General features: G+C 37.0%; 1 pseudogene; it reads right to left on the bottom strand.

The window, feature by feature from the left end:
• Nucleotides 1–4181: 4181 nt before the first annotated feature.
• Nucleotides 4182–5107, bottom strand: LOC129560402 (olfactory receptor 4C3D-like; annotated as a pseudogene).
• Between the last annotated feature and the right edge of the window lie 9165 nt (nt 5108–14272).

Here is a 14272-nt window from a genome sequence, read left to right as displayed (position 1 = left end):
AGAAATGTCAACAGAACTTCTTGGCCAACTAGCTAGTACCAGGACTGAATTCTTCTATCACCTAATCTGGTGAATGCTACTCTTTCAAGACTATTATTACAAAAATGTCATATCAAGCTGCAAGATTGTTGCCATTATAATTGATTTGAAAATATTCCTGAGCTAGAAATAGAAGAACTAAATTCTCTTTCAATGCATGATGATTAGCATTATCAAGTGACATGCTTTCAATTTAGAAATGCTTACAGTTATAGCCTTCATTCTTTCCCTAACGTCAGTTGTAGTAAATGCCAGTTTGCAACACCCTTCACAGATTACAACTGGCTCAGTAACATAGCTGACCACATAGTCTGGGAAGACTCCTGAGAAGAAAGCGTCTCTCAGTTTTACTGATGTGATCTTCACAGGTGATAGACCAACATCTGGGCTTGGATGACCTTAACTAATAGTCTAGTTACACCATGCTTTTACCTAACAATTTAGACATGAATTAGGGCAGTATTCCTCAATCTATTTTTCATTATTGCCACATGGAGATGTTTTTGGACATTTTGTCCCCTTGATCATCCGTCCTTCAAAAGTAGTAATGCCACAGATATATGACCCATTTATGTGTGTTATGTGTAAAAGCAGTAAGTAATCTTTATACTCACATAAACTAATTTTATTGGGAGACATATTGTCCCCATTCCTAATGCATGTTTTTAAATAGTATAAAACTTTTTAGTTTTAGTTTTTCTTTTAGTTTTCCTAAAAGGAAGAGACTTAATGTGGCTTTTTAAGCTCAGGCAAAACTGAAATTCTAGCTGTGTTTCAAACAGCTACACAAATCTCTATCCAATTCTTCTCTTCTGTACCATGTCTTTTAAAATGTCTCTCATACCACCCATTACTAACAAAACTATATTTTTAGTTTAGTTGCTCACTTGCTTATTACCTATCTATTCCCCACTGGAATTTAAGTTCCTCATAAGCACAATTCTTCACTCTATTGTTCAGTGTTATATACCCAGCTCCCATAACTGTTTGGCCCACTGTATGCACTGACCTGTATTTTGTGATAAATAAGTGAAAATCTCCTAAATTTAATTGACCATGAATTCATATGTTTTTCCAAGTAATTAATGTTACCACTATGTGATAACAATGGGAAAATGCCTATGGAAAGAGGATATATTTAGCTCTTCAAGGTGCTCCCCTCTTGCCCAAAGTATCAATCTCCTCAATAATTGGTTTGTTGTGTTTTTCCTCTAAATGTTTTTGTTTTTTTTTTTTACCCAAGGTTCATTTTCTTTGAAATTCAAACATATTGGTTTTGCTTCTTGAGCCTATTATATCCCACTTTTCCTGATGCCCACAAAGGGTAATAAATGTACAGAAAAAGATCATTGGATGGCTTTTTCCTGGGACACAAGAGGAATCAAGAAAGTGTATGTAACCTGGGAAATGGAGTCAACAGAGTGTTAAAGGGAAGAAAATGCCACCCTCCAAAAACAAGGAAGTAATGTCTCAGTGACAAGGTGGCCAATGATCAGATCCATGTTTGGTATGTTCACTTCTTGATATCAAGTAGTATTGTTATTGTGAGGTACAGAAGAAGCTGAGTCTTTTAGACTTGATATTGCTGCTTAACTCTATTGGGGCTAATTTTCTCCTTGAGAAAGGAAGTATAAACACCTGTAATAAAATTTGTTGGTGCAATAATGGATGTAAAGTATGTAAAAAGCCTAGTAAAATGCATTCCTCATAGTTGCCTCAATCAATAAGCTCATTCCCCTCACTTAATGGCTAATATTAATGTTTTCACTGAATTGAGTCCATATTAAACCAAAATATCCTTACACAACAGATCCAAACACAATTTATGTATTTATGTCATGAAGATTTAGGGCACATATACTCACTGTCTCATTTTTTTTTAATTATCATGAATAATCAGGTTTATTCTCAGGAGAGATTCTTGGTGATGAGTGCCAAGGAACATCTAAACGAGCTTTCCACTTACTCACAAATCAGCAAAGCTCTGTCCATTGAGAATAGCAGACTGTCTTGCATTTCCTCCTTCAGTTCTTGTACCTTCCATGTCTCTCTTGATAATTTATCATTTTGCCTCATTAATCTTCTCACTTCCCTATTGAGCCCTTGTTATAGCCCCTAAAATGCACGCATTGCCATTTGTTTCCTCTTCAACTCCTCTGTTTGGTCTTAGACTAAAACAACCTTTACTCAGAGTGCTGTCCTTACTCCTGGTACTCATAGGTAACTCTCTTCTTCTCCCTAATAGTCACGAAACAAAATGATCCATGTATCATATAGTCTAGATTTCATTGAAATGCTTCATTGTCACCTGCAATTGTAAATAATCATTTTAATAGATTAGGTGCTGATTGTTCCATCTTCCAGGCCTAGACTTTGTGGGAAAAAATTTCTGTTTCTCATCAATTTGAGACAGCCATGTACAACTTAGTAAACACAATCTAAGCAGTTGGAACCTTGCTTGGGAATTACTGTATAGTCAAACTAAGAAAGAAATAGCTTCAGTTGATTGCTGAGCTTGATAAAGTGATATCTGTGAGAATGAACAGGCACTGGAGTATTGTAGTCAGAGAAGCTCTGATTTATAAGATTTATATAATAACGTGGAATGCCCTGATAATTTCCCACATGCATAGAGGAGCATTGCAGGTATCCCCCACTTTGTGAAACTTCACCTTAGCCACATTGCTTTTATGAAGATCAACATTAATTAACATTTGTATTCACTACTGAAAGAAATCTAATGGGGATTTTTGCTTTTACAAAAATTTATGTTACCCATTTGCTGTGCTGAGATATATTGCTACATATGAGATAAGGTGGCAGCAAATTTTAAACCATCTTCTTGAAATAAAAAATGAGTCATTAAGACTGCAGATAATTTCTTATCTCTAGAGCTAAACATGCCATATAACTGTGTTTCATTTCATAGAAAGATCGAGTTTTAAAGACCTGGGTTGGAAGTTTGTATCTGAAATTTGTGGAAAAAATATGCATCCCAATGTAATAACTCCTCACACATTTTATGAATGAAGCACTTGTGATGTGAAAGAATTAAGTTAGTAAACCTCTCTTAGCTTCAATTTTCTTCTCTGTAAAAGTTAGGTAATGATAAAGGAACAACTACTTTAGTACCTAGATGAATCATCTGAGGTCAATGTGCCTGATAGATACTAAAGGGGTCTTGAAATGTAAATATTTGTATATATATATGTGTGTGTGCAAATATATATATATATATATATATATATATATATAGCAGACCTGCAGTAGCTTTGGATCCCAATTGTAGGCCTTTCTGTTTAAATTTGGTAAAAATGTTAACCTTTCTTGCTTCAAATGGTTCATCAAGTCTTGATATGGAAAATGAGTACACTATATTCAAGAAAAACTGTGAGGTATTTAAGCAAATAAGATTAAGTTAAGAGCAATTTCAGAAATTTTGGCTTAATATTTGTGCCACAAAAAAATCAAAGATAAATTGTGACTTATTATTTTCTCCTTTGTGGGTGTTTCTCTAACTGACTTTGGTAAATTCATAGCACAGAAAAATAAATTAGCAGCAGTTCTTTCACATATCATCAGTCCTGTCTGTCCCCAGGAATCAGTCTTAAAAATCTATATCCTTTATTGTTAGCATGACAGGCAAAGCAAATTTTAAAAGTTCTGAGGTCAAGATCCTATGGAAAAGCTACTTTCATTCAACTGGCAAAAAGAAAGAATTTAGTAAAGTAGCAATAAAACTGGAGAAAATCATAATCTACAGTCACCAAACCAGGGGTTCATAGTTGTTCTTTCCATTGCCAATTATGAATCTATGATCATAAATATTGAAGCCATGATAAGTACATTAAAATTTATCAAAATACCTAATAAACGCCTAGCCATTTGAAATAATCAACAACAAATGCTAGTTTCTAGGTTCTTTAATTTTTCTCTCAGTGATCTGCAAAATTTTTTTCTCTCACAGTTTACAAAAAGTAAAACCCTTTGTATGAGCTTTCTCAGGGGGTCAGTGGTAAAGAATCTGGGCTACAGTTCACAGGGTTACAAAGAGTTGGATATGATTGAAGCGACTTTGCTCACACCCACGCAATATCCGTTCTATGTACGTAAATCATCACTTTGTTGGTATTATGAACAGCCTAAGTTACATTCCTCTTCAACAAACTACTCATGGCATTTTTCACTTCTATATTTCTCACTGTGTAAATTATAGGATTCAACATGGGAGTGAGGATTGTAAAGAACACAGTTACCAACTTGTCTGCAGAGTAAGTAGTCACAGGTCATGTGTAGCTGAATATACAAGGGATAAAATAGAGCACCACTACTGCAAAGTGGGAGCCGCATGTAGAGAGGGCCTTGTGCCGTCCTTCAGAGCCACAGGACTTCAGGACGCTCAGGATGACTGTGCAGGAGATGAGGAGCAGGAAAAAAATGAGCAAGCACATGCCCCTGTGTTAGCTGCCACTCTAATTCCAATCTTGTAGGTATTGCCACAGGCAATTTCCAAAAGTGAGAAGAAATCACACATGACGTGGTTAATGATATTGGGGCCACAGAAGGTCAAGTCCACAGTGAATGATATCTGCACGGTGGCGTGCAGGATCCCTCTGGTCCAGGCCACCACCACCAGGAGCTGGCAGAGCCTCTGTCACGTGACGGCCGTGTGGTACAGAGGCCTGCAGATGGCCACGTAGTGGCCACAGGCCATGACAGTGAGGACGATGACCTCTGACCCTCCCAGGAAGTGCTCCAGAAAGAGCTGACTCAGGCAGCCACCCCAGGAGATGGTTGTCCTCTGGTACAGCAGGTCAATGGTTATTTTAGTAGTGCTGATGGAAGTGAAGGAAGCATCTATGAAGGCCAAATAAGTTAGAAAGAAGTACATGGGAGCAGAAAGTGTGGGGCTGAAGGAGATGGTGATGATGATGAGCAGGTTGGCCATCACAGTAAATAGGAAAATAAACAAAAAGACAATGAAGAGTATTTTCTGCAAGAGTGGATTCTGTGTGAGTCCCAAGAGAACAAATTCAGTCACATTGTTGGGATGCCTGAGGACATCCATTCAGCAAGTAATACTTTCCTGGGGTTTGAATTACCTAAAAAGGAATAAAGTATGATACTTGTCAATCATGAAAGATGTGTGGTCTGAACTTCTTAGAACAAAAACAGCAGTTACTGAAACTACGGAGCATGTCCTTGGCATTCTTGCCCCACAACTTGTTTCAAGTGTTTCTTACTTCTTCCATGATATCTTTTTATCTCTTCAAACACCTAGTACCTGTAACCTGTAAATCATCTATAGGGAAACTTTCAATTTGTAATTTATTGAGAAAACATGGTGCTACGTCCGTGAGATCTGGATTCTCCTTCTGGTTCCAACTGCATTTGACTCTTCTAAGTCTTCTGAGTGCCCCATGTTTCCAACCCATCCTCTCTGTCTTTAAGGTTACAGTCGTAATTCTCAGATGTATTTTGTGAGGGATCCCTCACAAAGGTAAGAGTTATTCTTTCTTCTAGGAGAATTTATATTTGAACCCTCAGCTCTAATCATGGAGAGAAAAACATGACCAAGCAGGCAGTTTAGGGAAATGTATAAAAGTCTTTGGCAATGCACATTGACTGATATCTACCAGAACTCATAAAGCTATTTAGGCATGTTTCCTCACTGTCCCTACTTTAGTGTGGTGGACACATGATGTCAGAAATACCTGACACCTATTAGGTTATGAGTGAATGCTTGGTGAATTGTCATCCTCTATGGGTGAAACAGTCCTGATTCCTTAGACCATAAACTTAGCAAGAATTCAAATGCCCTCATCCTCCAGCCTTGTTTATCATTACTTTTTTAAGAAACATAAATTAATGTTTGATAGGAAGCTACACTTTAATACTTTCTGATACTTTCTGGCACACATTATGGGGTAAGTGTGAAAACAATAATTCCCTCTAGGAAAGAATATGTTACTGGGTCATATTAAAATCAAGACAATTATAATACTTTAAGCATTAGTTTTTATTCTGAAAAATTATGTTCTACATATAGTCAAATTCTATAAATTTACAGTTTCAGTAGATCTGGAAGATTAAAAAAAAAAGCACCTCTTGCATAGGTGTTAACTACAATAGGATCTATTAAGAACAAGAAATCCTTACATTCAAAGTTCTAAGGTAAAAACTAATGTGGAGGAAAAAAATAGTTTCTTACATAATTTGGATAAATAGTAATATACTTTGCATATAAATATATATTTAAACTAACTGAAACACATCTAAAATCCAGTACTTACTGTAATTACCTATTACAAGTTCACTCATTTAGCAAATATTTTTTGGACACAGATTTTGTATGTTAATGTACATGTGTTCACCTAAAGCTGTAAAATGTACCCCTGTTAAATGCCCTTTAATGCCTGAAATTTAATTACCAAACAGCAGCAACTCATCCATCCATGAGAAGAATGACCTTCCCACACCTTATGTTTCTGTTACATGCCTTCTCCTAAATCCCCATAGCATCCATAAATCATCATTCCTGGTTTGAAGCTACTGCATTACTAAGAGAATGAGAAGTTTGGAGGACATAAATTTCCTAAGGAAAAGACATAAATAAAATAAAAAGTATTCTTCAAAAAAAACTTTTCCTTTCAAAAATAAGTTGATAAAGAGCTTTATTTTTTAATAATCCATATGAAAATTGCATACTTCTGTGAAAGCAAAGTGCAGCAAGTTATTGCATTCCCTTATTCTGGGGTGGGATCCTCTACTGTATCAGAAAAAAGTATGGTACACCATATATAAAATAAGAATTTGACATAGTTAATAAAAGTGATTTAGGGATAGCTATGAAAAAAATAAATGGGCTTCTCAAGTGGCTAAGTGGTAAAGAATCCGCCTGTCAATGCAGGAGATGCAGAAAGCACAGGTTTGATCCCCGGGATAGGAAGATGCCCTGGAGGAGGAAATGACAACGCACTCCAGTATTCTAGCCTGGAGAATTCCATGGACAGAGGATCCTCTTGAGCTCAGTCCATGAGGTCAAAAAGAGTCAGACACAACTGAACACTCACATACACCCTGATGAAAAAATAAAAATCACTTTTTCCTTTTTCTTTGGCTCCATGAAACTCTTTCTAGGGATAAACTGTAAAGGAAAATGTATTTAAAGTAGATAAATCATTATTTACATATATGTTCAACATAATTATAATGAAGTGTGGAAAATTTAGAAGCTACATGGACTGTTCAACATTTAAAAATCTGATAGTTACAATACAGTGCATCTCTTCTATTAATGTACAGTTTTTAACAGAAGTGTTCTAAAAAATTCTACAACATCATAGGAAATTTCTTATGTTGCATTATTAACTGGAGAAATTTTTTATCTAAGTTGGAATTACATAAATATTCTCATTTAATTAGAACTAATTTATTGATTACTCTAATTTATATGGCAATAAGACACATATTTTTCCTCCAGTTTTATAATACTGGAATTGAGTCTACCTTTCTTGATGTTTTGCTTCCTGAATAAGCAGTTTAATCTAAGATTGGTGAGGATGATTTGCAAAATCCACTTGAACCTGAGAGTCTCTGATTATTTGATTTCCTGGAAAAAAAATCTCACCTATGAACATGACTGATGTAGGTCCATGGTATGACATAAGTTCATAGGTCCAGCAGATCCCCAGGCAGTTATTATTTCCCCAAGAAAGAAAGAAATTTGTAAGACTGAAAGTATCTACTAGTTCACCTACAATAAGAATCTTTGTTGATTTATAGATGGTACCTTTGCATGAGACCTTTCTCTTGAACCTTAAAAGTGCTACCACATATCCTTTTTGTAAGCAAATTCTGTGAAGTTTCTTAGCTGTAGCTAATTAAAACCCAGGGGTATTTAATCATCCTTAGCAAATCTTGCCTACAAGTCAGTTATTTAATGTAACTTAACTTCAGGAGATAATCTTTTTAAGTTTGATCTCCTCCTTCGGTCTACATGAAGACAGAATACTGTGAGAAGAGAACAAAATACGTTAACCATTTATGAATTTTGAGTTTTAAGCCAGCTTTTTCAATCTCTTTTTTCACCCTCAACAAGAGGCTCTTTAGTTCCTTTTCACATTCTGCCATTAGAGTGGCATCATCTGCATATCTGAGGTTGTTGATATGTCTCGCAATCTTGTTTACAGTTCCTGATTCACTCAGCCCAGCATTTCACATAATGTACTTCGCATAGAAGTTAAGTAAGCAAAAAGACAATATACAGCTTTGAGGTATTCCTTTCCCAATTTTGGACTAGTCCATTGTTCCAAGTCTGATTCTAACTGTTGTTTCTTGAAACGAGTTTAGGTTTCTCAGGAGACAGGTAAGGTCGTCTGGTATTCCCATCACTTTAAGAATTTTCAAGTTTGTTGTGATACACAGTCAAAAACTTTCACATAGTCAGTGAAGCAGAAATAGATGCTTTTCTGGAATTTCCTTGCTTTTCCTATGATCCAGTATATGTTGCCAATTTGATTTCTGGTTCCTCTGTCTTTTATAAATCCAGATTGTACATCTGAAAGTTCACTGTTCACATAGTCTTGAAGCCTAACTTGAAGGATTTTGAGCATTTTACCTTGCTACCATGTGAAATGAGCACAATTGTACAGTAGTTTGAACATTCTTTGGCATTGTCCTTCTTTGGGATTGAAATGAAAACCGACATTTTCCAGTCTTGTGGCCACTGTTGTGTTTTCCAAATTTGCTGGCATATTGAGTGCAGCAATTTCATAGCTCATCTTTTAGGATTTGAAATAGCTCAGCTGGAATTCCATCACTTCTAACTAGCTTTGTTCCTAGTAATGCTTCCTAAGGCCCACTTGACTTCACACTCCAGGATGTCTGGCTCTAGGTGAGTGACCACACCATCATGGTTATCTGGGTCATTAAGATCATTTTTGTGTAGTTCTTCAGTGTAATATTGCCACTTTTTCTTAATCTTTTCTGATTCTCTTAGGTCCTTGTCATTTCTGTCTTTTATTGTGCCCATTTTTGTCTGTAAGTAAAAATTATTAGTAGAGACTTCATTAAATCTTAAAATATTCTATTTATCCATTTAATCAATAGTCATTATAGATTATTTTGTTCCAGTTCTTTCAGAGACCATGATACAAGGCTGGTTAAAACATCCTGCCTAACCTCGAAAAACTGATAACAGTAATGAGGAGGCTAGTAATAAAGAAATATAGCTAGAAAAAAAAAAAAACACATTGTAAAGAACAAAATGGCACACAATTACCTTTCTATCTGGAAACTAACAAAATTGTACATATAATCAACATCTTATACAAAATTCAATATTGATTGAAGTTTTAGTAAAAATTAAAAACAATGTATTTGTTTTACTTTTATTTATTAAGAAGATGATTTTCTCCATTGTAATGGTAGAAAAATCTTAACCAACCATTGACATTCCAAGTAAATATATTTAGTAATTTCATCTTTTTAAAGAATTCGTGAAAAGAAATTACAACATCAGTTAATTAGTTTGGAAAAGATTTGTATTTCAGAGGATATACACAGAGTTAATATTTAACATAGACAAATATCTAAGCAATTAACAAAAGTATAAATATAAAATGAATAAAAAATATAAACTATTAAAGGAAGATTACATATTGATGGTCCATTAATATTATTGGTCCACTCTAACAATTATTACATATTAATGGTCCATTGATATGTGCAAACATATTAATATGACTATTACATATTAATGGTCAACAAATATGTGATGGGATGCTTTAGCTCACCCATGAACAGAAAAGTAGGAATTTTCCCCACAGTCTTCACAGCACTACATATTGTGATTTTTAAACACATATTGACCAAATACGAAGTTTAAAAAAAATCTTATTTTGATACGCATTCGTTCAATCACTCATTCATATAATTTTATTGATGATATAAAAGATAAATCTAGTTTGGTCTCTAGATAAATTTAATGCAGTGTAATTTCTATACAGAATGACATAATTTATATACATATCTATATTAAACTAATAAAATAATAAATTATTTAGTACATGCTATGTACCATCTTCCAGACACTTTGCTAATACTTTATACATGTTTTCTCATTTTATACTCTCAATTAGCTATACTGAGACAAATTTTTAAGTCTGAGAAAAAGGGAAATATAATTTTCTTAACACTATACAGTTTTTTAGGAGAAGGCAATGGCAACCCACTCCAGTACTCTTGCCTGGAAAATCCCATGGGTGGAGGAGCCTGGTGGGCTGTAGTCCATGGGGTCGCGAAGAGTCGCACACGACTGAGCGACTTCACTTTCGCTTTTCACTTTCATGCATTGGAGAAGGAAATGGCAGCCCACTCCAGTGTTCTTGCCTGGAGAATCCCAGAGACGGGGGAGCCTGGTGGGCTACCATCTATGGGGTCGCACAGAGTCGGAAACGACTGAAGTGACTTAGCAGGAGCAGCATACAGTTTTTAAGTGGATTTAAATTCAAGAAGCTGCCTTTACAGCTGATATGTGTTTCTTGTGCCTGACTTCCTCACAAAACTAAATGATTTATTCAACAAAATCCTAGATAGCAGGAAAGTAATAGTAGTATATTCAGGAGAGCCTCTGTGTCATAAGTTTTAAGGAGTGACAATGCCCTGTGTTCTGCAGAAGACCCGTGCCCTGAGCATAGGCATCATCTACAGACTATGTCTCTAGTGAAGGGCTTTTAGAAGATTATTTCTGGTAGTAAGTCTTCCCAACCCACTGTGTTTTCGTAAAAGATGAGTGGAGATGGAATTATCTGCAGTAACACTTTCTCTGAAAGGAAATTGCTATCTTTCATATCTGACTCTTTTGACACCATGGACTGTAGCCCGCCAGTCTTCTCTGTCCATGGGATTTTCCAGGTAAGAGTACTGGAGTGGGTTGCCATTTCCTTCTCCAGGGGATCTTCCCAACCCAGGAATTTAACCTGGGTCTCCTGCATTTCAGGCAAATTCTTTACTGATTGAGCTACAGAATTTAATGCTTTCTTGGAACACTTCCAGAAGGAGGGGTTTGATCCTTGAACCACATTTCTTGATTCTGCCACCCCATCCTTGAGCACATCATCAGTATCACCCTCAGAACCAACACCAACCCTGTGGACACAGCTGCTCACAAATAAATGTGTGTGGTTACATGTGTGTTTGTGTGATATGTGCATGTCTCTGTGCGTGTAATCCAACTTCGTTGTTTCATTAAATAATTAGGATAAATAACTCATCAAAACAGAAAGAAAAATACCACATAAAGTCTTTCTCAAAGGTGATTACTGAAAATATAGTAAAAGGAAATTAGTACAAAGGAAAGAAAAATGTACATAAAATGCACACAAAAAATATATATTAAAGAAGGGAAACAGAAAATCTCTCTAATACTATTCTATGCATACTAGATAAACACATGTGTGTTTCAGACACATCACTGAAACATAAACAATGCTTTATTTGCTCAACTCATGATCAAGGTAGAGACTAAAAGGTAGACACTCATTTTTTGTAATTTGTCAGAAAATAATAAATCAATCTAAAATTTGTTGATAACCCAAAACTCTTCATCATGAGGCTACAACTGTTTTATATAGACAAAGCAAATTAACTACTGACACATTTTAAACATAATTGTCCCTGTTTTATCGAGTCCAAGTTCAATCTGCTCACAGCAGGACAGGTTAATGACTAGAGATGTTGAGGCAATTAATAAAACTTTATTTGGAGAGCTGACTGACCTAGAAGATGGCAATCCAATGTCTTAAAAACAAAAACATTATATTAGGGTCTGGATGCCAAGTTCTTTTATAGATCAGAGATGGGAGGAGATGAGAAAACAAAGTAAAAAAGGCCATTAATCTTGCAAATATCTACTGGAATAACAAGCGTCAGGCAGAAGATGTATTAATTTCTTCCTACCATCTACAGACACACAGGGTTCTGAACAAAGGCATTTTAGTTTAACAGTCAGGTAGAAGGGCAGAATTCTCTGAATCTGAGCATTATGTGTGATTATAATAACAAAGGCAACTAAACAAGAAGTTAGAATTGGCTTTTCCCTGAAAGATCAGTATATAAATGATTATGCTGCTTCAGTGATTTCATAATAGTCATTCAAATTATTATTCTCATTAAGTTGCTAAAATCACCTCAAAAACGTAGTTTCATATCATCTCTGTGAGCTTTAAAACCCAGTTACCTGATGGTTCTTATATGTAGAAGGCAGAAATTGTGCAACTAAAATTTCTAGGATCATGTCAGGGTAACCATCCAGCATGTACTGACAAGAAAAATTCTGAACAAAAGAGTTAGGAATCATGACCAACTAGAGTTTCGAGTTAGCAAATCCAAGCATTAGTCAAACAAATCAGGGCCAAAATGGGAGCAAATCATCCAATCACTTAGTGGGGAGTTATTTTTATAGGACCAGAGGTTTGAAGGATTTAAAATAATTAAAATGCTTGTTCTAAATATCTAGCATTTATATAGGAAACAAACCATCCAGAGGAATTCAGATTTCATCTCAATAGAAAATATTGCGAAGAAGACAGCCAGCTAAGTGTTAGTCGCTCAGTCGTGTCCGACTCTTTCCGACCCCGTGGATTGTAGGTCTCCAGGGTCCTCTGTCCAGGGGATACTCCAGGCAAGAATACTGAAGTGGATAGCCATGCCCTTCTTCAGAGGATCTTCCTGAATCAGGGATTGGACCCAGGTTTACTGCATTGCAGGCAAATTCTTTACTGACTGAGCTACCATCTAAATAGGTGGTGGTGGTTTAGTCTCTAAGTCATGTCCAACTCTTGCGACCCCGTGGACTGTAATCTGCCAGGTTCCTCTGTCCATTGGATTCTCCAGGCAAGAATATCAGAGTGGGTTGCCATTTCCGTTTCCAGGGGATCTTCCCGACTCGGGAATAGAACCCAGGTCTCTTGCATTGCAGGCAGATTCTTTACGAACTGAGGTACAAGGGAAGTCCCTAATCTAAATAAAAGGCATTGCCAAAATGACAGCCAACTAAGCTGTTTACAAAATCATGGAACTGTTCTCTGTGACTTAGCTATATTTGATTTTAATTTGTGAAAATTTTCTAGTCTATGCCTTAGAAAGCACATCATATAAAGATGTTCTACTTTGAGTAATAGAACGGGCTAAAAGAGTGCAGAATGCTATTTCCAATGTGCAGACTTGTGTCATCTCAGCTGCATCCCTTTGACGCTGTTTCTCTTCTGACTGAGGCAGTAATCACTATTTGGTGAACTCCCATCAACCTCTGCGATGGAAGAGGAACAAAATGTTGGAAGAATAGGACGGCAAGACCACTCTCTCCCCCACAAATTCATCAAAAGAACATTTGAACGTGGAGTAAAGTCCACAAAACAACTTCTGAATGCTGGCAGAGGACATCAGGCAACCAGAAAAGCAGCCCATTGTCTTCGAAAGGAGGTAGGAAAAAACATAAAAGATAAAAAGAGAGACAAAAGAGGCAAGGACAGAGCTCCGTCCCGGGAAGGGAGGCTTTAAAAAGAGAGAAGTTTCCAAACACCAGGAAACACTCTCACTGACCAGTCTGTGGGGAGCCTTGGAACCTCAGAGGGCCACATAACCGGGAGGAAAAAGAAAGAAATAATTAAAACCCGCAGATTACCTGCCAAACGGTAACTCCCAGCGGAGAAGCAGTGCTGCTGCTGCTGCTAAGTCACTTCAGTCGTGTCCGACTCTGTGTGACCCCATAGACGGAAGCCCACAAGGCTCTCCCATCCCTGAGATTCTCCAGGCAAGAACACTGGAGTGGGTTGCCATTTCCCTCTCCAATGTGTGAAAGTGAAAAGTGAAAGTGAAGTCGCTCAGTTGCATCTGACCCTTAGCGACCCCATGGACTTCAGCCCACCAGGCTCCTCCATCCATGGGATTTTCTAGGCAAGAGTACTGGAGTGCAGATGCCTGCATAAGCCATTAGAAAGCGGGGGCTGGGCAGGGAGGAGCCGGCTGAACTGCTTAGAGAGAGGACTGGGCTTGAATGCCGTGAGAACAATCTGAGAGAACTTGGGATAGCAAAGCAGGCTGGGATAACTTCCCCATGAAAAGGCGGAAAGCTCTAACCTAAGACTCCGCCAGCCCCACTCACAGAGCGAGCCGGCTGCTGTTGGCCCATCCCCCATCCCCCGCTGAGACAGGCAGGGAGGTCAGCCAG

The sequence above is a fragment of the Moschus berezovskii genome, chromosome 16 (assembly GCF_049115385.1).
Source record: "Moschus berezovskii isolate FMDL1 chromosome 16, NW_MosBer_1.0, whole genome shotgun sequence".
Taxonomy (NCBI): Eukaryota; Metazoa; Chordata; class Mammalia; order Artiodactyla; family Moschidae; genus Moschus; species Moschus berezovskii.
This window is presented reverse-complemented; position numbering and strand designations above follow the sequence as displayed.